Source organism: Symphalangus syndactylus, chromosome 11 (genome assembly GCF_028878055.3).
Source record: "Symphalangus syndactylus isolate Jambi chromosome 11, NHGRI_mSymSyn1-v2.1_pri, whole genome shotgun sequence".
NCBI classification, from domain to species: Eukaryota; Metazoa; Chordata; class Mammalia; order Primates; family Hylobatidae; genus Symphalangus; species Symphalangus syndactylus.
This window is the reverse complement of record NC_072433.2, coordinates 118,742,999-118,768,559: the sequence shown is the minus strand read 5'-3', so window position 1 is coordinate 118,768,559 and position 25,561 is coordinate 118,742,999. Positions and strand designations below refer to the sequence as shown.

The 25,561-nt window shown below is 38.3% G+C and overlaps 1 protein-coding gene across 6 annotated transcripts in view; it reads left to right on the top strand.

Annotated features, from left to right (window-relative positions):
- The window catches only part of FNIP1 (folliculin interacting protein 1), a 156,425-nt gene that overhangs the window by 21,402 nt on the left and 109,462 nt on the right, over positions 1–25,561 (top strand). The window contains exon 1 of one of the 6 annotated variants that reach the window (XM_063612395.1): positions 16,832–17,072. The exons of the other annotated variants lie outside the window; for them this stretch is intronic. The gene's annotated coding sequence lies outside the window, so the exon portion shown is untranslated. Of the gene's footprint in view, positions 1–16,831; positions 17,073–25,561 lie in introns of those variants that run through there. 6 annotated transcript variants of the gene reach the window in all.

The window sequence follows — 25,561 nt, the reverse complement described above, 5'->3', positions numbered from 1 at the left end:
AAGTATTTTTGCATATGCTTCTGTGAAACTAGCAACTTCTGAGAAACCGGCAACTTGCTTGGATCAAATCCATTTTTATATACCTTAATACTGAAGCAATATGTAGTGCACCTAAATGTACTGATTTGTTGAGATAATATTTATAAAAGCTTTGTAACATTACTAATAAGTTATAAATTAATAGAAGATACCATAGCAGTTAGAGAGCATGAGGAAATATTTATGGGTATCATATGTCTGACTTCAGAAGCTTTGCAGACTCCTTCCTCTCAAGAAAAGAGCTTCTGTTGGGAGAAATTTCAAATTCCATGACTGTGTTTATTAAAATATTTCAGATATATACTAAATATTCTAGGGCTCTCAGAAATTGCAAGTGTTTAAAAATCATACTAGTGGATAATTTTAGTTGTGTGTTTATTGTTTTATTGGTCTTTAGCAGCTGTCTAACCTTGCTTTCCCCCTTGAACGTGGAGACCAAAGCATTGGGTTGACTTCATTTTAGCTAGAAGTTACCTTTATTAGTTAGGCTGATTACTCTTTTATAATAACAGAGAACCTTTGTGAATGAATTTTTCAAAATCTTACAGAACATATGGGAGGGTGTGAAATGAAAGATAGGTGTGTGACTTTCAAAAGTTGATATGGGAGCTCTTAAAAATCTAAGACTTTGTTCAGTGTTAGTTTTTTAGAGGTAACATAAGATGTTATATCTGATATACTGCCTTTACACTATTTGGAAAATAAAGATTATTTTGGCTTTGTTTTAAAAATGCAAAGGAGGCCAGGTGCAGTGGCTCATGCATGTAATCTTAGCAATTTGGAAGGCCAAGATGGGAGGATGGATTGAGGCCAAGAGTTCAAGACCAGCCTAGGCAACAAAGTGAGACCTTTGTCTCTACAAAATATAAAACAATTAGCTGGACGTGGTGGCACTCATCTGTAGTCCTAGCTACTTCAGAGGCTAAGGCCAGAGAATCACTTGAGCCCAGGAGTTCAAAGTTGCTGTGAGCTATGATCACGTCACTGCACTCCAGCTTGTTAACAGAATGAGACTCTGTCTCAAAATGCAAAGGAATTAAACAATTGACTTCAAACATAATTGTTTCATTCGTTTGGTAAGCACGTGTTGGGCACATCCTCCCCCTGCTCCCTCTTTTTAATGCCAGCCACTGTACTGGGGCTTCATAGAAGAATGAGATTCTGTAGAGAATGAGATTAAGAATGATTAATGATTCTTAATTATTTTTCCTGCCAAATACCCATTTGGCAGCCTGGTAAAACCTATACACAAACCTCTTCTCATAAAAATGTTTAGAAACACTTAAAATGAAATACATAGAGGATTATAAAGGAAACTTATGTTGAACTAGTTGTCAGAATATTAAATTTCTAATATAGTAGCACATACTACATTATAAACTCATAAAATAACAAGACCTACCAGTGGATCTCATGAGTATTGTAATTTTGAATAATGATGAGCGTAAACACATTTTTCTAGGTATCTACATCAGCTGTAGAATGATGAAACTATCTATGATTCCTACTGGTGATCAAAGTTATAGGAACCTCAATACCTCTGAAGTTTGTTGCCTGCATTTTAATAGAAGGAAACGCTAAATGGTAGTTAGAGATTGGTGGAAATCTCTAACTACAATTCATTCCCCATCCAAGTTGACTGGCACACCAAACCACAGATCTGTGTGGGTCAGCAGATTGCACGTTAAGAATCCCTGCTCTAGGAGCTTTAGTTTAGGCTGTGAGACTGACACTTCAGTGGGTAGTTATATAATAATTGAAACCTGAGCAGGGATTTTGTCTCATTTATCTTTACATTTTTATAATCTCACAGTATCCAGTAAACATTAAACAGATGGTTATTACTAGAGCTAGATAAATAATTTGGGGATATATATGGGAGATTACTTCTGTTAGAAGAGGTAGCGTTGAGCTGTATTCTAAATTTAGTATACATTGGAATTTTCAGGTTGGATGAAGTAAGGAAGAGGTACTCAGAATTGAGGCATGCTCATAGGAATAGCATCAGGAAGGGATATGACAGGTTTGATGATTATTGAAAGTCAAGATACACATTTAAGGGAATGGCAAGAGATGAGAGGTTGAGATAATGCTGGGGCTCAGATTATAAGGAGAGTTTTGTGTATACTGGGCAACTGGTAACTTACAATGATATGATACAATCAGCTTTGTGTTTTAGGAAGTTATCTCAGTTGGCATCATGACAGAAAAATGGGACAGAGTGGGAAGAGATTAGAAGCAGAGGCCAGTGAAGCACTGTTGCAGTTATTACAGGTTAGAGAGGGCAGGGTCATGATGGTAGCAGAGAGATGGGAAACAGAGATCCATATCTGGGAGAAGAGGATTCTGTGCTTGACTGAATATGGGATGTGAAGGAGAAGTTGTGGCCTCAATCTACCCTGTTGGGAGACTGGGGCATGGGCCATGGTAGTGCCAAAACATAGAGCTATCAAGGTAAGGAATGCAGGAGGGAAGAGTAGGCATGGTGGAGAAGATAGAGAAATTTAGTTGTACTTAGTAAGTTTTAGGTAGGCTGAGATTCAGGTAACAGTTTTCTTAGTAGGCAATTGGGGTGAGAGATTTTGAAATTTTACCCTTTAGATCAATCACTTTTAGATCATTACAGTCATCAGCAATGGGTTTTTTTGGCTTGAATTTGTTTTATTCAGATATAGTTTACATGCAGTAAAATTTATTCTTTTTTAGGTTTGCAGTTTGATGAGTCTGACAATGTATAGTCATATAAGCAACACTACAGTTGAGATATAGAATATTACCCTAGAAAGTTCCCTGTACCTTTTAGTGATTCTCTTCTCCTCCACATCGAGCCCCTGGCAAGAACTGATGTGATTTTTATCCTTACAGTTTGGCCTTTTCCAGAATGTCTTATAAATGATATCATACATTGTGTAGCCTTTTGTATCAGGTTCTTTCACTTAGTATAAATGCCTTTGACTTTATGCATGTTATTCCTCCATGTATCAGTAGTTTATTTTTGTTGCAAAGTAGTATTCCTTTGTATGCGTGAAGGTTTTAAGAAACACACCTACCTGGGCTCCAAACCCTAATATATCTGAATTCAGAAGGATAGCCAGGAAATGGTAATTTCTTGGACTCCCATCTCATGGTATCAGATGATGGTACTAGGGAGTAGAGTGCAAGGAGGTCATAGTGTCAAATGTGCGTAGGTGGAATGGAACATAAGAGGCTGTGCTTAAGACTGTTTTTCATGTTTGGTTTAGAAGGGAAGGTACATGTGACAGTAACATAACATAAAACTTTTTAAAGAGAAATAGATGAAAGAAACAAATCAGAGGTATAAGGAATAGGTAAGATTTAACAGGAGACTGGAAGGGATGGATCAACTCTGTAGACGTGGAGAGGGAGAAGAACGCTTTTTTCTTTAAGGTAAAAGGAGAACTAGTATGATTGGGTGCTGTTATAAGTGAATTGAGAGGACTTCAAGATTTTTGATCTGAGCATCTGGATGAGTAGACTTAGTAGGTTGACTTTAGATAAATAAACTTCTAATTAATTCAACTATTGGCTTTCCTGTTTTGGAACATGTTCCTTTTTCATTCATTGTTTCTTGGTTTTGTGGCACTTTGCTGGTTTTCAAGCTAGTGGGCATCAAGCTTTTCTCTGGCCAGTTCTTTCCCATCCTGAAACCCTTCAGTGGAAAAACAAATCATGTTCTGCCTTAAGAGTGTGATGGTTATGGCCGGGCGCGGTGGCTCACGCTTGTAATCCCAGCACTTTGGGAGGCCAAGGCGGGCGGATCACGAGGTCAGGAGATCGAGACCACGGTGAAACCCCGCCTCTACTAAAAAATACAAAAAATTAGCTGGGCGTGGTGGCGGGCGCTTGTAGTCCCAGCTACTCGGAGAGGCTGAGGCAGGAGAATGGCGTGAACCCGGGAGGCGGAGCTTGCAGTGAGCTGAGATTGCGCCACTGCACTCCAGCCTGGGCCTGGGCGACAGAGCGAGACTCCGTCTCAAAAAAAAAAAAAAAAAAAAAAAAAAGAGTGTGATGGTTATTAAGCTATTTCGTATTCCTTGGAGGAAAGGATATACAATCCTGGGGATTCAAAGAAGTGCTTCTTGAAATGAATGTGAAGTTTTAGTATCAGACTAGAGGTACAGACAATCATAATGTAGAAAGGATAAATGTTTCCCTTTCTCCAATTCAATTTTCTTTTCCTTGGGGTTACATCTTTTAATAGTTAATTCTGAGTTAACTAGTTAGAATTTATGTCTTTGTATTGTTTCGAATTCATCTTTCTTGAAACTGTTTGGTGCACATGCAAACAAAGTGATGTGTTTGTTTGCCTCTATACTGATGGTATACATACAGTTTTGAACCTTGCTTTTCTTCACGTGATAATCACTTTGGAGATCTTGATGTGTGTGATGCACATTCTAAGGGTTGAAGAGAGAAACATTATCCCTATACCAATCTTAGAGGTAATCTTACTTTATAGACAAATAATTGAGGACTAGAGAAGTTAAGGCAGTTCTTTATAATCACAGTGAATCAGTATGTGGCAGAGGTGGAATTTAAATCTAAGTTTGGCTGATTCAGAGCCCATTCTTCTGTTTTTGGCATGTTGGGTGTGAGGAATGATTCTTGGTCTCAACATATTGTCTGTTACCTTATAGATTAATAGCCCATTGTATTAAGGCATTTCTGTTACTGAATTAGTCCTATCGGGATACATACACAGATGCACCTCTTGGTTTTTCTAAAAGAACATGCTGATACATATTAAAATACAAACCCACTGAAAGACAGTGCTTGTAAAGCATTCTAAAATGTCTCTATTTCATGAACCAGCTGCTTAATGTATTACAATATGGTAGTCTTATTGAGGTTTATAAATTAAAAGGCAGTATTTTCTGCTAGACTTGTCTGCTTGAACTTAACACAAGAGTTCAGATTAGTGAGCCAGTTTACATACTGACCAGTCTCGGCCCTGTGATCATTAGGGCCTGCTTTTCAACTTGCTTGTCAGCTGGGTAGAATACAAGCTTGCTATGGCTTCCAAGAATGTGTATGTGGACTTGTCTGAAATAGCAGAGTTGGGACATACAGAAGTTGAGAAAGGAACTATTGTGTTTTCTTGTTTACTAGATAAACCTCAATTTCTTATAGATAAGGATTGTTGAAGACCCATTGGTTGCCTGAGCACTCTTACTCCGGACCAGACCTTGTTTAGTTAAAGCGTCCTTAAAAAATACATACATTGGCATTTCTGGTCTGCACTAGCTGCCAGGACAGCACTTAGTTTACAGAATACTTAGATTGATTTTCTCATAGTCATGTACTTGTAGTAGAAGAGATAAAGGAATTGAAAAGCAGTCATAATTGCTTCTGTAAAAATCCCAGACTCTTCAGTGAAACAAAAAAGCAGGATGTTACTTGTGAAATGGTAGGACTGGATAGATGGAGCCTTTTGCAAAAATAGATTTTGTCGTGGGCAACAGATTTCTTAAAGGCTCCCAGTCCCTCATGGTTCCATTGCTAGGATTAAGCCTTTTTGCATTGCAGCATGGAGAGCCTTTTATTTGAGTTAAATTCAGACTTCTTGGTATGTCACCTGATAGTCTTGTGGTTTCAGATAAATGTGGTTCATTGCTATTATTAACCTGGGTTGACAGTTGTGCATGACTGGAGTTTTTAAGGATTTTGAAAAGTGGAACTGCTTAAGAGAAATAGGATGCCACTAATGTAGAGCTTAACTTAATGTGATATTCAAGTGTGTTAACATCAAAATAATCCAAATCTAGTTATAAATTTGGTGATATGTTTGCTTTAAAATATCTGAAAATTTTAAATGCCAAGATTTTAGATAGACTTATTTTATTGGAAGTTAATTTAAATTATGATAATCTTAATTATTAGAATGACTTCTTGAAAATGTTTTAAGTAAGTATTAATTATTGTTTTAAAATATATAATTCATAAATACCAGTATGTTAGTCCTTGGTTTATGTATATTTTATGATTCCTTTCTGCCATTCGTCTCTCTTCTTTCTTGGTATGTCTACATGGGAACCTTCACTGCAGATTTTTGGAAAGCAGTGTGCTTTTGTGTTTGTATCCCATATATATATTTATAAGTAAAATGTCAATTAAAAGCTTACATTGTATTAGTGTGTTGATCATAATCCAGTTATTTTTATAGTTAAAGTATTCTCTAATTTTACTGACATGGACCTGAATTTATTTAGAATTATTTTTGATGCTTTGTGAACACCTTGAATGTGTGTCCCCACTTAGTCATTTGAGTTAAATAATTTGAATTAGTAATGGCCTTATACTAATTTAGGTACATTGTATTTATTTTATTTTATTATTAGTTTTTGAGATGAAGTCTCGCTCTCTCGCCCATGCTGGAGTGCAGTGGCGCAATCTTGGCTCACTGCAACCTCTGCCTCCCGGGTTCAAGCAATTCTCCTGCCTCAGGCTCCCGAGTAGCTGGGATTACACCACCCCCGGCTAATTTTTGTATTTGTAGTAGAAATGGGGTTTCACCGTGCTGGCCAGGCTGGTCTTGAACTCCTGACCTCAGGTGGTCCAACCGCCTTAGCCTCCCAAAGTGCTGGTATTACAGGCATGAGCCACCGTGCCGGCCTGTTTTTTATTTTAAATAAGTCACATTATACAAGTTCCCCTTTTTTAAAAGAAAAAAAACAAAAAACTATGTATGACCCAGTTGAACAACTTGGATACTGGGTCTCTATTGTTTTAGCTCATTTAACATTCTTCCAGTGTTTTGCTGTAGTGTTTAAGTTCACAGGTATATAGAGTTAATGTCAGAAAGTTAAACCACATAGGCCAGGTACATTTCGATTAGGTATATGTATTGCTGAAAAATACTAAGTAAATATGATAGCATATTATGATACATGATAGCCTCTTATGGTATAGAAATCTACTATTTGCCAATATGCCATTTTTATCAAGAATTCATGTTAATGAATTTTTTGTGCATATAATTCTATTCATGTTAAATTGTACAATAAATATAAATGAATTTTGGAACTTTAATGCTGATAATAATTTATATTTTGGTTATGGTATTTTTTTCACATCTAATTTGATTAAATGATGATAGTAATTCTATGGCCAAGCAGTCGACTATCCCTGTCATTGAAACGTAAATTACAGTCACTAGAATTACATTAATACCCTGAGTATAGTTGAATTTATTATGACAAAATAAGTCTAAAGATTAGTGTTCTTACAACATTTAATATATTAAGATGTAGTTAGAGAAAAATAATTGGATATAAACAGCCTATATAAATATTAAGATTTTGTGATACAAATAAGTCCTAAATTGATAACTAAAATCTTTGGAACTGAGATTAGCAAATCAGTCATGGAATTATTTTCCTGTCAGATTAGAGAATTATAATTCCTTAGATAGAAAAATGATTACTATGTATGCAGGCTTCCAGCATTAAAATGGTACTTCTTGAAATAGGCATTTACTCACTTGTTTAGCAAAGTAATTGAAGTTTTATTACATTCATTATCATTCATTATCTCTCACAGCTTCTTCCTATGGTATTTAGGTTAATTTGTGATTAACCAGTTGTCAATCTGGAAAGAATTTCCACTGCTTACAAAATCAATTTGAATTATATAGAAACTGGTACAAAATGATGTCTTGTCACTGATGGTCCTACCTGCTTAGGAAAATTTCTCTGTTTTTTTTTTTTTTTTTTTTTTTTTTTTTTTTTTTTTTGAGGCAGAGTCTCATTCTGTCACCAGGGTGGAGTGCAGTGGTGCAGTCTTGGCTCACTGTAGCCTCTGCCTCCTGGGTTCGAGCGATTCTCCCACCTCAGCCTCCCGAGTAGCTGGGACTACAGGCGCACACCACGCCCAGCTAATTTTTGTATTTTTAGTAGAGACAGGGTTTCACCATGTGTTGGCCAGTATGGTGTTGATCTCTTGACCTCGTGATCTGCCCACCTCGGCCACCCAAAGTGCTGGGATTACAGGCGTGAGCCACAACGCCTGGCCAAGAAAATTTCTTTTAAGCCTGATAGTAGGAGATACTTTCAAGTGGAGTGCAGTAGAGTTGCAGTGATATAAGCTGTGGTGGTTAATGTTAGGTGTCAGCCTGACTGGATTATGGAATGCCTAGAAATTGGAAGAGCATTGTTTCTGAGTGTGTCTGTGAAGGGTGTTTCCCGAGGAGATTTGGTGTGGGAGTCTGTGGACGGAGTGCAGATCAGCCCTCAACATACGCAGGCACAATCCTGTTGGCTGGGGGCCTAGATAGAACAAAAAAAGGCAGAGGAAATGGGATTTCCTCTGTCTTTCTTCTGGAGCTGGAACGTTGTCCTGCCTTTGGACATCAGAACTCCAGGCTGTCTGTCCTTTGAACTCAAAGACCTATACCAGTGGCTCACCGGGTTCTTAGGCCTTTGACCTCAGACTGAGAATTACACCATTGGTTTCCTTGGTTCTGAGGTGTTTGGATTTGGACTGAGCCATGCTGCTTGCATCCCGGGTCTCCACCTTGCAGATGGCCTGTCATGAGACTTCTCAGCCTCTGTAATCTCATGAGCCAATTTTCCTAATAAATCCCCTCTCATATATCTGTATATATATTCTGTTGTTTCCACCTCTCTGGAGAACCCTGACCAGTACAGAAACCTTCTAGACTATGACATTTGGGCTTGACTGCTTCCTGGCTACATAACTTAGAAGGAGATTTAACCAGCATTCAACTGAATTGTGGATTGGGACCAGGGAAATTTAAACATTTTGGATTGGAGAAGTCTCTTCTTGTTAAAGATAAGTAGGGGCAGGGCTTTAAAAACTACAGGCCAGCTGCAGTGGCTGATGCCTGTAATCTCAGCACTTTGGGAAGCCAAGGCAGGAGGATTGATGGAGACCAGGAGTTCGAGACCAGCCTGGGCCACATAGCAAGACCCTTTCTGTAGTCCTCACTACTTGGAGGCTGAGGCAGAAGGATCGCTTGTGCCCAGGAGTTCAAGGTTACACTATTCTAGCCTGAGTGACAGAGTGAGACCCTGTAACACTACAGAATAGAGGAAAGGGAATATTAATCTGCAGACTTAGAAAAAGATTAGATTTCTGAAATTTACTAGTTGGAATCAAAATTTGTAATCAGATAATTTGGGATCCTCAATAGGATGCAAGAAAGAATGTTTTCTGAAACAGCAGAACATGAGAAGAAGATACTTGGCAAAGAAGATGTAAGATTACAATGAAAAGGGAGATGGAGAACATAAAGATTGCACAGAAATGAAAACTTCTGTGACAAAATTAGGTTTTATAGGGTTGTTAATAAAAAGTAGAGTTGTTAAGTGGGGTATTTAGTAAGTGTCATGAAGGTCAAGTATGAAATTCTGCCAAAATACAAAGGAAAAGGAAAAGGTAAAGAAAGTATCACCTGTTATGTGCTTTAGAGTTATATACTGTAAAGATAAACCACTGGAACAAAAGCCAATATCAGATACTTAGAATGAAGACATCAGAATAGAAGAAAGGATATTTACATGCAGATTAAAAGGGTTTAATATTCTTTAAAATGTGGATTAAAATAGTTTTGGTTTCTTTTTAAGGAAAGCATGCTTACATTTGCCTTTTATTGCTGGATTTCTCAACTCATCCTAATAGGTACTAATGGAGAAAGAAACATGTTCTAACATATCCTCAAGGTTTGCCTAAGGAGGTGATTTTCCATCAAACACTTCCATTCACTGAAAGAAAACAGTTTATGATGCATCTGAAAGAAAGCATGCTTACATTTGCCTTTTATAGCTGAATCTATGAACCCATGTAATATGAATCAATGGAAAAGAAAACATGTCTTAGAAAGGTGTTTCTCCCTCAAACACTTCCATTCACTGAAAGAAAAGTTTTCATGATGCTTTTTTTTTTTTTTTCCCCAGACAGGGTCTCCCTCTGTCTTCCAGGCTGGAGTGCAGTAACATTGTCATAGCTCACTGCAATCTGGACCTCCTGGGCTCGAGTGATCCTCTTACCTCAGCCTCCCAAGTAGCTGGGACTACAGGCGTGCACCAGCATACTTGGCTAATTTTTCATTTTTTGTAGAGGCAGGGGCTCACTATGTTGCCCAGGCTGGTCTTGAACTCCTGGCCTTAAGCAGTCCTCCTGTCTCAACCTCCCAAATTGCTGGAATTACAGGTGTGAGCCACCACACCCAGCTGTATGATGCATCTTAAAGAAAGCGTGCTTCTACTTACCTTTAAGAAAGTTTTAATTTCACCAAATGTAGTGTCATAGAGCAGTATAACAGCCATTTTCGTGCCTGAAAATGGCAAAATTTTGATCTCTGAGTGAGGATAGTTATTGGATCTAGTCCTCTATTCTACAAAAATATTGAGTACTATCTATAAACAGTAAATAATTGATGCATGTGTAGTTCTGGTTGTCAAATGCATATAGATGTTCTTTTCAGTAGTGCTATACTAAATTCATAGTATCTTTCAGTCGTATTTTGTTAGTTACTGTGTACTTAATTTTTTAAAAACATTAAATAGGTATGACCAGGTGCGGAGGCTGACACCCCGAATCCTAGCACTTTGGGAGGCTGAGGTGGACAGACTGAGCCCACGAGTTTGAGATGGGCCTGGGCAACATGGCGAAACCTCATCTGTACTAAAGAAACAAAAATTAGCCAGGTGTGGTGGTGGACACCTGTGGTCCCATCTACTGGGAGGCTGAGGTGGGAGGATCACTTGAGCCCAGGAGGTCGAGGTTGCAGTGAGCCATGGACACGTCACTGTACTCCAGCCTGGGTGACAAAGTGAGACCCTGTCTCAAAAAAAAAAAAAAAAAAAAAAAAAAAAAAGTGTTTTAGGCCATTCTTGTATTGCTATAAAGAAATACCTGAGATTTGATGATTTATAAAGAAAAGAGGTTTAATTGGCTCATGGTTCTGTAGGCTGTGCAAGGGGCATAATGCTGGCATCTGCTTGGCTTCTGGAGAGGCCTCAGGAAACTTGTAGTCATGGCAGATGATGAATGAGGAGCAGGCACTTCACATGGCTAGAGCAGGAGCAAAAAAAAGGCGAGGGGATGTACCACACACTTTTAAACAACCAGATCTCAAGAGAGCTCTCTCATGCAAGGACAGCATCAAAGGGATGGTGCTAAACCATTCATGAGAAACTCATCCCCATCATCCAATCTCCTCCCTCCAGGCTCCATCTCCAATACTGGGGATTACTTTCAACATGAGATTTTGGCAGGGACACAGATCCAAACTATATCAAAAGGTATCTTACTAGAAATGGTTAGGAATTACTGATAACAGGACCATATGCTCACAATTGTTTTAATGCATAGTAAACATATCACAAGGACAATTAAAAGCCCTCTTATTTGATACAATTGAGGCTTGCATATTAATGGAAAAGTCAAGTGAAGTGAGAAATTTAAAAATTATATATTGTAACATTTTATTTTTAGCTTAAAACATGTAAATATTGATATGGTTTGGATCTGTGTCCCTGCCCAAATCTCATGTTGAACTGTTATCGTCAGTGTTGGAGGTAGGGCTTGGTGGGACGTGATTGGATCATGGGGGTGGAGTTCTTATAGACCTAAAACTGTGTAGCACCTCCCCCCTTTCTTTCTTCCTCCTGCTCCTGCCATGAGGTGCCTCCTTCTCCTTCGCCTTTCTCCACAAATGTAAGTTTTCCTGAGGCTTCCCCAGAAGCCGAGCAGATGCCAGTATCATGCTTCCTGTACAGCCTACAGAACTGTGAGCCATTTAAAACTCTTTAATTACACAGTCTCAGGTATTTCTTTACAGCAATGTGAGAAGGGACCAATATGCGTTCATTTGCCAGTCTTTTGCTGGCCAATGTAGTCGTGTGTGTGTGTGTGTGTGTGTGTGTGTGTGTGTGTGTGTGTGTGTGTATTTCTTTGCATTTGCAGAGTATGTGAGATATTTTAATACAGGCATATAGTGTGTAATAATCACATCAAGGTAAATGGGGTATCTGTCTCCTCAAGCATTTACCCTTTCTTTGTGTTACACACAATCCTATTATACTTTTAGTTATTTTTAAATGTACAATAAATTATTGTTAACTGTAGTCACCCTGTTGTGCTATCAAACACTAGATCTTATTCATTCTACTGAACTATATTTTTGTACCCATTAACCATCCTCACTCCCCCTGCCACTACCCTTCTCAGCCTGTGGTAACCATCATTCTACTCTATCTCTACTAGTTCAATTGTTTTAATTTTTAGCTCCCACAAATAAGTGAGAAGATGCAAAGTTTGTCTTTCTGTGCCTGGCTTATTTCACCATAATGACTTCCATGTTGTTGCAAATGACAGGATCTCATTCTTTTTTATGACTGAATAATACTCTATTGTGCATAAGTACCATATTTTCTTTATCCATCTGTTGATGGATGTTTAGGTTGCTTCCCACTGATTTCCTTTCTTTTGGGTATATGCTTAGCAGTGGGATTGCTGTATCATACGGTAATTCTATTTTTAGTTTTTTTGAGGAACCTCCAAACTGTTCTCCATAGTGGTTGTACTAACATTCCTACCAACACTATGTGATGGTTCCCTTTTCTCTACATCCTCACCAGCATTTATTATTGCTTGTATTTTGGGTAAAAGCCATTTTAACTGGGGTGAGATAATACTGCATGGTAGTTTTGATTTGCGTTTCTCTGATAATCAGTGATGTTGAGCACCTTTTCATATACCTGTTTGCCATCTGTATGTCTTCTTTTGAGAAATGTCTATTCAGGTCTTTTGCCTATGTTTAATTGGATTATTTGATTTTTTTTTCCTATATAGTTGTTTGAGCTCCTTATACATTCTGGTTATTAATCCCTCATCAGATGGGTGGTTTGCAGATATTTTCTCCCATTCTATGGGTTGTCTCTTCACTTTGTTGATTGTTTCCCTTACTGTGCAGAAACTTTTTACGACTTGTTGTGATTCCATTTGTTTGTTTTCACTTTAATAACCTGTGTTTCTCAGAAAATCTTTGCCTAGTTCAATATCCTGGAGAGTTCTCCCAATGTTTTCTTTTAGCAGTTTCATAGTTTGAGGTCCTAGATTTAAGTCTTTAATCCACTTTGATTTAATTTTTGTATATGGTGAGAGATAGGAGTCTGGTTTTATTCTTCTGCATATGGATATCCAATTTTCTCAGGGCCTTATATTGAGACTGTCCTTTCTCAAATGTATGTTCTTGGCAGCTTTGTTGGAAAGTGAATTCACTGTAGGATTTGTTTCCGGGTTCCGTATTCTCTTCCATTGGTCTGTGTGTCTGTTTTTATGCCAGTACCATGCTGATTTGGTTACTATAGCACTGTAGTATAATTTAAAGTCAGGTAATGTGATTCCTCTAGTTGTGTTTTTTGCTTAGGATAGCTTTGGCTATTCTGGATCTTTTGTGGTTCCATGGTTTTCTTTGTGTTTTTTTTTGTGGTTCCGAATTTAAGGATTTTTTTTTTTTTATTCCTGTGAAGAATGTCATTGGTATTTTGAAAGGGATTGCATTGAATCTGCAGATTGTTTTGGGTAGTGTGAACATTTTAACAATATTGATTCTTCCAATCTATGAACATGGAGTATGTTTCCATTTTTTAATGTCCTCATTCATTTCTTTCATTACTGTTTCATAATTTTTATTGTAGAGACCTTTCACTTCTTTGGTGAAGTTCCTAGATGTTTTATTTGTAGTTACTGTAATTGGGATTACTTTAAAAAACTCTTTTTCAGATTGGTCACTGGTGGCATGTAGAAATGCTACTGATTTTTTATGTTGATTTTGTATCCTGCAACTGTACTGAAATTACCAGTTCTGATAGGTTTTTCGTAGAGTCTTTAGGTTTTTCCAAATGTAAGATGATGTCTCTGCAGACAGGCTTAATTTGACTTCTTCCTTTCCAATTTGTATGCCCTCTTTTTCTTTCTCCTGTTGGATTGCTCCAGCTAGGACTTCCTGGTCAGTATGTTTTACAGAGGGAATGATGAATGCTATTTCTTTATAGGACCAAAAAATTAAATGTTGCGTAAAGTAATAGAGCATTATATGACCATATACTTTGCTGTCAGGAGACATATTTAAAAGTTGGTCAGTTAGCAGATTTGTTTAAAGTAAAATCTATTCAGAGGTTTTTAAAAACTCAGAGAACTTTACCAACGTTCAGAAAATATTTCTTCAATTGGCTGTGGTGCTTTTGGTTTCTGATGGTGGCCAGTTATTGGCATGTTGCTATATTGGGAATGTTTTTGGCTTGGCTCTTGCCTCCTAATTTAGCATACTTCCGTCCCTCCCTCCCTCCCTTCTTCCCTCCTTCTCTCCTTCCCTCCTTCCCTCCTTCTCTCCTTCCCTCCTTCCCTCCTTCTCTCCTTCCCTCCTTCCCTCCTTCTCTCCTTCCCTCCTTCTCTCCTTCCCTCTTTCCCTCCTGTCATCAAACTCAGAATGTTTTTCACTGCTTGGTCTTGGTGGTGAATCCCTTATTCTACATGCATAGCTTTTGAAACTTGGCTCCTCTTTTTCTCTGTTTCATGTAGGAGCATAGGATGTTAATGTTTTCTTAGAATAGTCTGTATCACCTTCCGTGTTTTCACTGAGAAATAATGATGGATAAGGCTCAGGAAAGAACAACTAACATAGTGCAAGACACATAATAGGTACTGTACAAATAATTACCCAATTCATGAACTAAAAAAATCTTCATGTTTGATAAGTATACTGTATAGTAAGACCCTCTGATGCTAACTAGAGGTGAAAATATGTGGATGGTCAAATGGAAATAAGGGTAGAGAAAGAGAAGAGATTAACTGGTATTTACAGGTTCATGAAATTCAACTTTAAAATGATTGATAAGGAAGAGAGTTGATCACATAGAAACACAAGTGAATTATTTCAGTATTTTCCTTACAGGTGACAATTTTTAATGTGTTGAGATACAAACTAGTGTTTAGCCCAGTATTTCTCAATACTTTTTTTTCACTTATATTCCCCCAAGGAGCCTTTTTTAAAATTAACACTCTGATTTCTTTTTTTTTTTTATTTCAACTTTTATTTTAGATACAGGGTGTACATATGTACGTTTGTTACATGGGCATATTATATGATGCTTAGGTCTGGGGTATGGATTCCATCACCCAGGTAGTGAGCATAGAACTCTATAGGTAGTTTTCCACCCATGCTTTTTCTCTCTCCCCTCTAGTAGTCCACAGTGTCTATTTTTCCCACGTTTATGTCAGTGTATGCTCATTGTTTAGCTCCCACTTATAAGTGAGAACATGTGGTATTTGGTTTTCTGTTCCTGTGTTAATTCACTTAGGATTATGGCTTCCAGCCACCTCCATGTTGCTGCAAAGGACATGATTTCATTCTTTTTTATGGCTGCATATTACTCCATGGTGTATCTGTACCACGTTTTCTTTATTCAGTCCACCATTGATGGGCCCCTAGGTTTATTCCATGTCTTTGTTATCATGAATAGTGTAGTGATGAACATATGAATGCATGTGTCCTTTTGTACAACAATTTATTTTCCTTTGGATATACACCCAGTAATGAATTACTGGATCAAATGGTAGCTCCATTTTAAGTTCTTTGAGAAATCTCCAAACTGCTTTCCACAGTGGCTAAACTACCTTCTGTTCCTTTTTCTCCACAGCCTCACCAGCATCTGTTAATTTTTGACTTTTTGATAAAAGCCAGTCTGATTGGTGTGAGATGGTATCTCATTGTGGTTTTGATTTGTCTCTCTGTGATGGTTAGTGATAATGAGCATTTTTTCATGTTTGTTGGCTGCTTGGATGTCATCTTTTGAGAAGTGTCAGTTCATGTCCTTTGTCCATTTTTTAATGGGGTTGTTTTTTGCTTGTTGATTTGTGTAAGTTTCTTATAGATTCTGGATATTAGAGCTTTGTCAGATGCACAGTTTGTGAATGTGTTCTCCCATTCTGTTGGTTGTCTGTTTTCTCTGTTTATAATTTTCTTTGCTGTGCAGAAGCTCTTTAGTTTAATTAGGTCCCACTTGTCAATTTTTGTTTTTGTTGCAATTGCTTTTGGGGACTTAGCCAAAAATTCTTTGCCAAGGCCAATGTCGAGAAGGGTATTTTCTAGGTTTTCTTCTAGGATTTTTAAAGTTTGAGATCTTACATTTAAATCTTTACTCCATCTTGAGTTAATTTTTTTATATGGTTAAAAAATAAGGATCCAGATAAGGCTAGCCAGTTATCCCAGCACCTTTTATTTAATAGGGATTAACACCCTTTTTTGTTAAGCACCATTCCCCCTCCATGAAATTTTAACACCACAGATATGCTGTGTATTTGCCTATGTACTGTGGCCCTTTTGAGGGCTACATCCCACTTAATACCTAAGTATTTTTCTCTTCCCTTCCCCACCAAGAACCAGTTTGCCCTCTTGGAAGTGATCTTGCCCGCATTGAGAGTGCATGGTTTAGTCCTATTTTAGTTGTCAGTAGTGTGTGTTACAGGAGTTCACATGGTCTTTTGAGGTGCAGTGTCAGTGTGTAAAGGAGAGTGTCTATTCCAGCATGTTTATTTTCTATTAGCATTCTTTGAAGGTGTCAGATAAAAAAACATGCAGAGCAGATAAGCTGACACACTATAAATAACATCTGGGTAAAGTCTTAAAATAGCTTGTGGTTCATCACTGAATAGTTTTCTTACCAACGTTTAAATATGCTAAATATAATTGCTTAATAGTAATTACTAAGGAAACTTTTTCTATAGCATATAAATTTGTGTGAATGGTGGTGGTATACTTAACACTGTTAGTGATTTGGCTTACATTTGTCTTCAGATAAATTTTGATAAAAAAGAAGCAACATGATGAAGTGGAAGGCAGTATCAGAAGACTTAGGTTCTGGTAAAATGAGAGATCATTCTAAACACTTGAGTGCTGAGCATAAGCAAATACCACTGAAGATAGAGTAGGGCTACAGGTGAAAAGAAGAGACACTAGCCAGCACTATCCAGAACAGCAACTTTAGGTAGGTCAGTTTTGCTTCTCCTTCACTTCTTTCACTTGATGAAATGAATAAATTTAGAATGACTATTAACATTTAAACTTATTTGCCTGTTAAAAGAGCCACTCTGTTGTGATTGTTTGTTGTTTAATATCATATTCTAAGCAATTAATTTGTCAGGCAACTTTTTGGTGATAAGTTTATTGAGTTAATTTCATGTGTCTGTAGATTTCCATGTCACAACTTATTTCTGTTCTAAGGTAAAGGGAATCAGAGCTTTATTAGTAACCCTTTACCATTTCAGGGACATACTCTGCAGAAGTACACATGTCTTCCCAGATGATTTTGACCAGCATTTTGTTTTCATTTTTTGTTTATGACTCTGGGGATGTCTGATCTAGACCAAAACAGCTTCACCAAGATTTGTGTTTAAACATAAAGCTATGTTATTTTCATCTCTGCTTTAGACATTCCTAACTTATTCAGATATGACCCAAAATATAAGCCCCTCTATGAAGTGAGCTTTCATATTTTACTCCATCCTTCCCTCCCCCGTCTAATAATGCCTATGCTGCCTTTTCTTTGCATCATTTAGAACTCCTTCCTTGTGTCCCCACTTTCTTCCCAATTTGTCCACCTTTTTTTTTTTTTTTTTTGGCCTTCAGAAGCCGTAATTCTTGCTTTTGCCCTTCCAGTAGGGAATGTTTATTTTGCCACACACTACCCAACTTTGGGCCTAGTAACTTGGCCCTGTCACCATTGCCTGGAAACTATTCTTGTCCTCTCATGAAAACCTGTTCTTTATGAGGCCTGTGACATTGTACCACACTTTGCTCTATTTTGTTATTGGCATCCATGGCTGACATGTACCAGATGATTGTCCACTGTTCATCAAGAACTCTGACACTTGGCTGATAGTCCTTCTTTACAGATCACTTTGTGCAGTCATCTTAAGCAGCCCGCACATCTAACATTATGGCCTCCCAGTTCCTTCTCTTATTCTCTACTTTTATGTGTTCTTGGCTGTACCTTGAGCCTTGTTAGCTAACTGACTCTCCTCTCTTTCTGAGATCTTCCCATTCTGACCACAACTTCATATCCTTTGATCTCTCATATCCTTATTCAGACTTGTGCTTTAACTTCGTTGAGACTACTGTGTGTGTTTGTTTTATACTTGCTTTTCTCCTATCAGCTCCATTCTGGCCACATTTCCTCAGCTAGTCAGTCCTGACTTTTCTTTCTCACTGTCACTCTTAACAGCCTTGCTCCTTTTCATTGCGGCTGCTCAGAAAATCTCCTGTTAAATCCATTGCCTACTTTTGGCCCTTTCACACCTGGAATCTTCTGTGGTAGTGCAGAAAATTAGTCCTGTCACAGATTTAAGGCTTTCCACTCAGTTGGGCCCTCAAATATGGTTTGATAGTCCATTTGCTTTTCTTGGGCTAGCTCCTTTCCCCATTTTCTTTGATGACTATGCTGGACTTTTATATCTCAAATCCTATACCCCAATTCAGGCCACCCACCTCACATATGCTTGTAAATATGCTTGACCCCTGCTATTTAGAAAACACAAATGATCAGATATAAATGCTCGATTTCATCTCTGCAGCTTGCATACTTACCTGCAGTAATTTTCACCTGTGGGTCATACACTTACCTCATTAAGTGTATTCTGCTGTTCATTAGGGGCACCCTTGCCCAGGATACTGTGTCTTAACTTCTCTGCGATCTTAATCCAAAAATTCTCTCTGATTACCTTTAAATTCTTTTTCTGATTCCTTCCCCTCAACTTGGAAATATTAGAAAGGAAATATATGCCTTTTTTCCTTTATATATACACCTATATATTTCATACACATACACCTTTTTCCCTTTTTTAAAAAAAGGGCTCTTGTAGCCTCACTTCTACCTGAGTGACCATGTGTCTTAGTGATTCAAGATAATTTCACTTTATTTCTGTCTGTTTAGGATCCCTTTTTAGTTTTAAAACTGCAGTTTAGATGGTTGGTTATATGGTCACACTATTCCTCGCTGTTCCTTTTCTTTACATGGAATATTACATACTGTCTTTCTCAGCTCTTTCTCTTCAATCAATTGCTATATGGTTATTCCTTCCCCTCTGCCTCCACTGAAACTGTTCCAGCAAGAGTACCAAAGACACCAAATTGCTAAATTCCATGAACACTTTTGCTCTTCATACATTTTGGTCTTTCTGCAACATTTGCGTTGTGTGTGATTCCTTTCTTTTCATCTTCCTTAACCTTTTTTTTTTTTTTTTTTTTTTTTTTTTGACACAGTCTCACTGTCGCCCAGGCTGGAATACAGTGGTACAATCATGGCTCACTGCAACCTCTGCCTCCCAGGTTCAAGCGATTCTCCTGCTTCAGCCTCCCGAGTAGCTAGGACTACAGACATGCGCCACTATGCCCAACTAATTTTTGTATTTTTAGTAGAGACGAGGGTTCACTATGTTGGCCAGGCCGGTCTCGAACTCCTGACCTCAGGTGATCCACCAGCCTTGGCCTCCCAAAGTGCTGGGATTACAGACATGAGCCACCGTGCCTGGCCCATCTTCCTTAACTTTTGTAACAGTGCTTTACCATGAGTTTTCCTTTCCTCTCTAGTAGTCTGTCTTTACTGATCTTCCCTGGCTTCTCTGCTTTTCTTCTCTCTGTTTTTAAAATATTGATGTATCCTAAAATTCTAGTTTATTAGTTCTTCACATTCTTTTCTGTTTTCTTCACATTCTTTTCTATTTTCAATTAATATGTTCTCCCTGAAGATTTCACTACCAATTGTGTGTCAGTAACTCTTGTGTCTGGAACTCTATTCCCAGCCATTCTCCTGAGCTCCAGACCATTTTTCTTTTTCTTTTTCTTTTTTTTTTTTTTTTTTGAAGATAGAGTCTTGCTCTGTCACCCAGGCTGGAGTGCAGTGGTGCGATCTTGGCTCACTGTGACCTCTGCCTCCCAGGTTCAAGCGGTTCTCCTGCCCCAGCCTCCCAAGTAGCCGGAATTACAGGCGCCCACCATCACGCCCGGCTAATTTTTGTATTTTTAGTAGAGATGGGGTTTCGCCATGTTGGCCAGGCTGGTCTCAAACCCCTGATCTCAGGAGATCCACCCACCTCGGCCTCCCAAAGTGCTGGGATTACAAGTGTGAGCCACTGTGCCTGGACACCAGACCATTTTTCATCAATCGGTTGCACATCTTTTCTTCAGCTGTCTCACAGCCCTCTTGAACTCAGTCTGGCAACACCCTTATCCCAAACTTACCTCCCCTCCTGAGATATTCTTTATCTTGGTTAATGGTATCTCCTTTCATCAAATCTGAAACCTGAGAGTCAGCCATTCTCATCCTTTATTCCTCATATAGTCTTCCAGGTCCTATCTCTGCCTTCTAAATAAGATCTAGCTCTATCACTTTCTATTTTCAGTGCTTTTCCTTAGTTCAGGGTATATAACATTCTTTTCTTCAGGCTTCTATCTTGTCAGTTCTTCAAGTTTCTGTCTGATTTTCTAAAATGCACAAGTGATCTTGTCAGCTATTGTTTAAAACCTTTGTTTACTCATTGCCTGGATGAAGAAGTCTGTATATGTGTGTTGAACTGGTTATGTCTGTTGATCTGATGCTCCAGCCTGCATTTATAGCTGTGCCTGTTGCTTCATTGCACACTCCTGAGCTAGGGTCACTAAGAATTACAGCAGATGCTGTTTTCTTCTTCCAGAGAAGAGAATGCCCTTCTCCCCTGCCCATCACTTGAAGCTGAAACTTGAAGTATCACTTCCTACTCAAGAGGCCAAGGCCATGCAGAATGATTTAGATAATGGAATGAAAGACTGCGTGGAATCTAAACCCATCTTTGACACATTTACTAGCTAGCTGTGTTATTTTGGGCAGGTTATTTGTTATTTATTGTATATCTTTTATGATTTTTCTTCAGTAAACTCTTACCTGACCTGCCTATGCACACCTTTTATCTAGATTGTAATTTTGCCTCAGTCATAGTATGTATCACATTGATAAAATCATGTCTGTCTTTTCTATTAGACAGAGCATTTCATGGTATGGCCATCTTTTTCTTTTCATGCCGAATGAACGCTTTTAAGTCAGTGAATGAATACATAAAGAATGGGACAAGAGGAATATTCCCAGTACCTGGCATTATGTTGTGAGTGTGGTAAATGTTTAATAAGTCTGTTTTAGGCCGGACATGGTGGCTCATGCCTGTAATCCCACCACTTTGGGAGGCCAAAGCAGGCACATCACGAGGTCAAGAGATTGAGACCATCCTGGCCAACATGGTGAAACCCTGTCTCTACTAAAAATACAAAAATTAGCTGGACATGGTGGCGCATGCCTGTAGTCCTAGCTACTTGGGAGGCTGAGGCAGGAGAATTGCTTGAACCCAGGAGGTGGAGGTTTCAGTGAGCTGAGATTGCACCACTGCACTCCAGCCTGGTGACAGAGCGAGACTCCTTCTCAAAAAAAAAAAAAAGAAATCTGTTTTGAGATGTCCATAATGTAATGTAACTTGATGAATATAGTATTACTTTTTTTAGTAGTCTTTCTCTTTTAAAAATTGAGCTATAATTTGCATATAATAAAATGCACATATTTTAAATGTATAATTTATTTTGAAAAATATATGCATCTATTTAACCACAATGGCAATAAAGATAAAGAACATTTTGATCACTCTGGAAAGTTCCTTAGTATACATTTCTCCTCCATTCCCCTCACTCCCTACCCCGATCACTGCTTTAATTTCTATCATTGTCCATTAGTTTTACCTCTTCTACATGTAAATAGAATTATCAGCATGTGCCCCATTGTGTCTGGATTCTTTCATGCAACAGTATTTTTTGAGTTCATTTTTGTTACCACGTGATCAGTAATTCATTCCTTGGTATTTCTGAGTAGTATTTCAATGTGGGAATATATCATAGTTTGTTCATCCATTCTCTGTAGCATTTGGGGCTAAATAAAACTGCGGTGAACATTTCTGTGAAAGTATTTGTGAACATTTATTTTCATTTTTATTGGATAAATTCCTGTGAGAGGAATTGCTGAATCATAGCTGCCAAGCAATATTCCAAAAATGGTTGTACACTTTTACACTCCTCCTAACAACGTATGGGAGTTCCAAGGGCTTCATATTATTACCAACCACTGCTGTTATTAGTTGTGTCAGTTTTAGCCATTTTAATGCTTGTGGCCATTTTGTTTGTTTTTGTTTTTGTTTTGTTTTGAAATGGTGTTTCACTCTTGTTGCCCAAGCTGGAGTGCAATGATGCAATCGTGGCTCACCGCAACCTCCACCTTCTGGGTTCAAGCGATTCTCCTGCCTCAGCCTCCCAAGTAGCTGGGATTACAGGCATGCGCCACCACACCTGGCTAATTTTATATATTTTTTTAGTAGAGATGGGGTTTGTCCCATGTAGGTCACACTGGTCTCAAACTCTCGACCTCAGGTGACCCACCTGCCTTGGCCTCCGAAAGTGCTGGGATTACAGGCGTGAGCCACTGCGCCTGGCTGTGGCCATGTTTTAATTTACATTTCTCTGATGATTAACACTGTTAATTATCATTTCCGCATACTAATTATCCATTCATTTTATCTCCTTTTGTGAAATGCCCAAGTTGTACCTGTATCCTTTTAAAATTGGATCGTTTATTGCTTACTGCTTTGTGGGAGTTGTCTTGGCTGTTTATAAGTACTTTATCAGATATATGCATTGCAAATATTGCCTTCCAGTCTCTGGGCTGGTCCTTTTTTTTTTTTTTTTAGCTCTTTTTTTTTTGATGTTCAGGTTTAAAATTTTTATAAAGTCCAACTTACCAATTTTTTATTTTATGCATAGTAATTTTTGTATCTTGTTTAAGAAATCTTTGCCTAACCTAAGGTGGCATAATCACCTGTGTTTCTTTATAGAAGCTTTATAATTTTACCTTTTTCATAAAGTCCTATTTTAAATTAACAAAGAATACAAATTCATGGCTGGGCGCGGTGGCTCACGCCTGTAATCCCAGCACTTTGGGAGGCTGAGGCAGGCGGATCACAAGGTCAGGAGATCAAGACCATCCTGGCTAACATGGTGAAACCCCATCTCTACTAAAAATACAAAAAATTAGCTGGGCATGGTGGCGGGTACCTGTAGTCCCAGCTACTAGGAAGGCTGAGGCAGGAGAATGGCGCGAACCCGGGAGGTGGAGCTTGCAGTGAGCCGAGATCATGCCACTGCACTCCAGCCTGGGTGACAGAGCGAGACTCCGTCTCAAAAAAAAAAAAAAAAGAAAAAAAGAATGTAAATTCACAAATAAGTTTGGTAATAAAGCCTTTTTTATTATTGGTGAAATATACTTCACATTCTATAAAATTTACTCTTCTAAAGTGCGTGATTCAGTGTTTTAGGTTCATTTGGTTGTTGTTTTGTTGTTTTTGTTTGTGGTGTATTTACAAAGTTTTTTGGCGACCATCACCACCGTCTAATTCCAGAATATTTCATCTCCCCAGAAAGAAACCCCGTACACATTGCAATCATTATGGATTTGCCTATTGTGGACAAGTCATATAAATGAAATCATCATACGTAGCCTTTTTGTGTTTGGCTTTTTCTCCTTAACCTAATGTTTTCAAGGTTCATCCACGTAGTATGCATTCTTTTTATGGCCAAATACTCCATTGTATTGACATACCACATTTTGTTTATTCATGAGTTGATGGACATGCCTTTTAACTTTTTAAAGAAAGCACATTTGTTTTTTCTTCTTCTTCTTCGTCCTCCTCTTCTTCTTCTTCTTCTTCTTCTTCTTCTTCTTCTTCTTCCTCTTCCTCTTCCTCTTCCTCTTCTTCTTCTTCTTCTTCTTCTTCTTCTTCTTCTTCTTCTTCTTCTTCTTCTTCTTCTTCTTCTTTCTTCTTTCTTCTTTCTTCTTCTTTTTTCCGATTGTGGAATCCATTCACTCCTGAAATATTTAGTGCCTATGATATTACATTTACTTAGGGATATGTAGTTTTACTCATTTACCAAGCTTGGGACTGGGGATTCAAAGATGAATAAGATCTTCCCTCAGGGAGCTTCTTTTTCTAGTGGAAGAAACAGGCATGTGAACAGATAAATTACAGGACAATCTGATGAAGATACTGTTAGATTTATAATCTAAGGTAAAGTGTAATCCCAAAAGTCAGTAGCTAACTCTGTTTGGAGGAATGAATAAGAACTTTTTAGAATAGGTGACATTTAGAGCTAGATCTTTAAGAATAAATAAGAGTTTGCCAGAGAGAGTGAGACTATTTCAGGTAGGAGACATGGCTTGTACAAAGGCACGGAATTGATATATCTTGGCACCTTTGAGAAGATCAGTATGATGATAATTATGGGTAACATGAAAAGAGTCTGGAAAGGCAGATCTGGGCCAGCCCATGAAGAGGTTTACATCTAAGCAAAGGAACTTGGATTTTATTCTTTGGGTGTCTGGGAGACCAAAGGAGTTTGGCTAAATGAAATGGCATCACTGCTTATATAAGGTCTGTTAGAAGACCACATATCCAGTGAAGCCGAGCTTTTCATTTTCTCCAGAAAATTTTGTCCGTATTAGGCACCTTTTAAAAAATGAATATATTGGCCAGGTGTGGTAGCTTGTGCTGCCTGTAATCCCAGCAGATTACTTGAGGCCAGGAGTTTGAGACCAGCCTGGCCAACATGGCAAAACCTGTCTCTACTAAAAGTACAAAAATTAGCTGGGCGTGGTGGCACATAGCTGTAATCTCAGCTAATTGGGAGGCTGGGGCACAAGAATCTCTCAAGCTCAGGAGGCAGAAGTTACAGTGAGCCGAGATCATGCTACTGCACCCCAGCCTGAGACACAGAGAGAGACTCTGTCTAAAAAAAAAAAAAAGAAAGAAAGAATATATCTCCCCCCAACACAAACCATTCTCTCACTACCACCTTCTATCATAGTCTGTTGACTTACCTGAAATTATCAAGTTAATTTATGTCTTTGCTTAGCTACTGCTGTGTCTTTCTTCCAGAGCAGGTTCTTTCTTATCTTGCCCTAACCACTGCTTGGCACATAGTAGGTACATATCTGTATTTAATGAATAAATGAACTATTCTACCTCTAATATCTTAAACTCTAGGATCCTACACTGTGATTATAGCCTCCTATTCCTTGTCCTCTCTGCCTCCCACTCTCCTTCTTTGCGTTTTTTTCAGCACTTTGACCGTACTGCCTCCATTTTCTTCTGTTATCCTTGTCCCATCACTACGTTCCCTAACTAGCTTAGATCATTTCAGCTGTATTCTTGTCAGTCTTCTACTCCATTTCCATAGCCTTCCTTTTCTTTTGTTCCATATACCTGTCAAAACCCTTACCTTGGCATGGTCTAATCCAAATCCAAGCACATGAGGTCCTACTGGAGAAAATCACCTAACTGTAGTTTACAGCCAGTGCATAGTCCTAGTTCATAGTCTTCAACGTTATGTAGATGTACAGCATTGCCTGGAAATCTT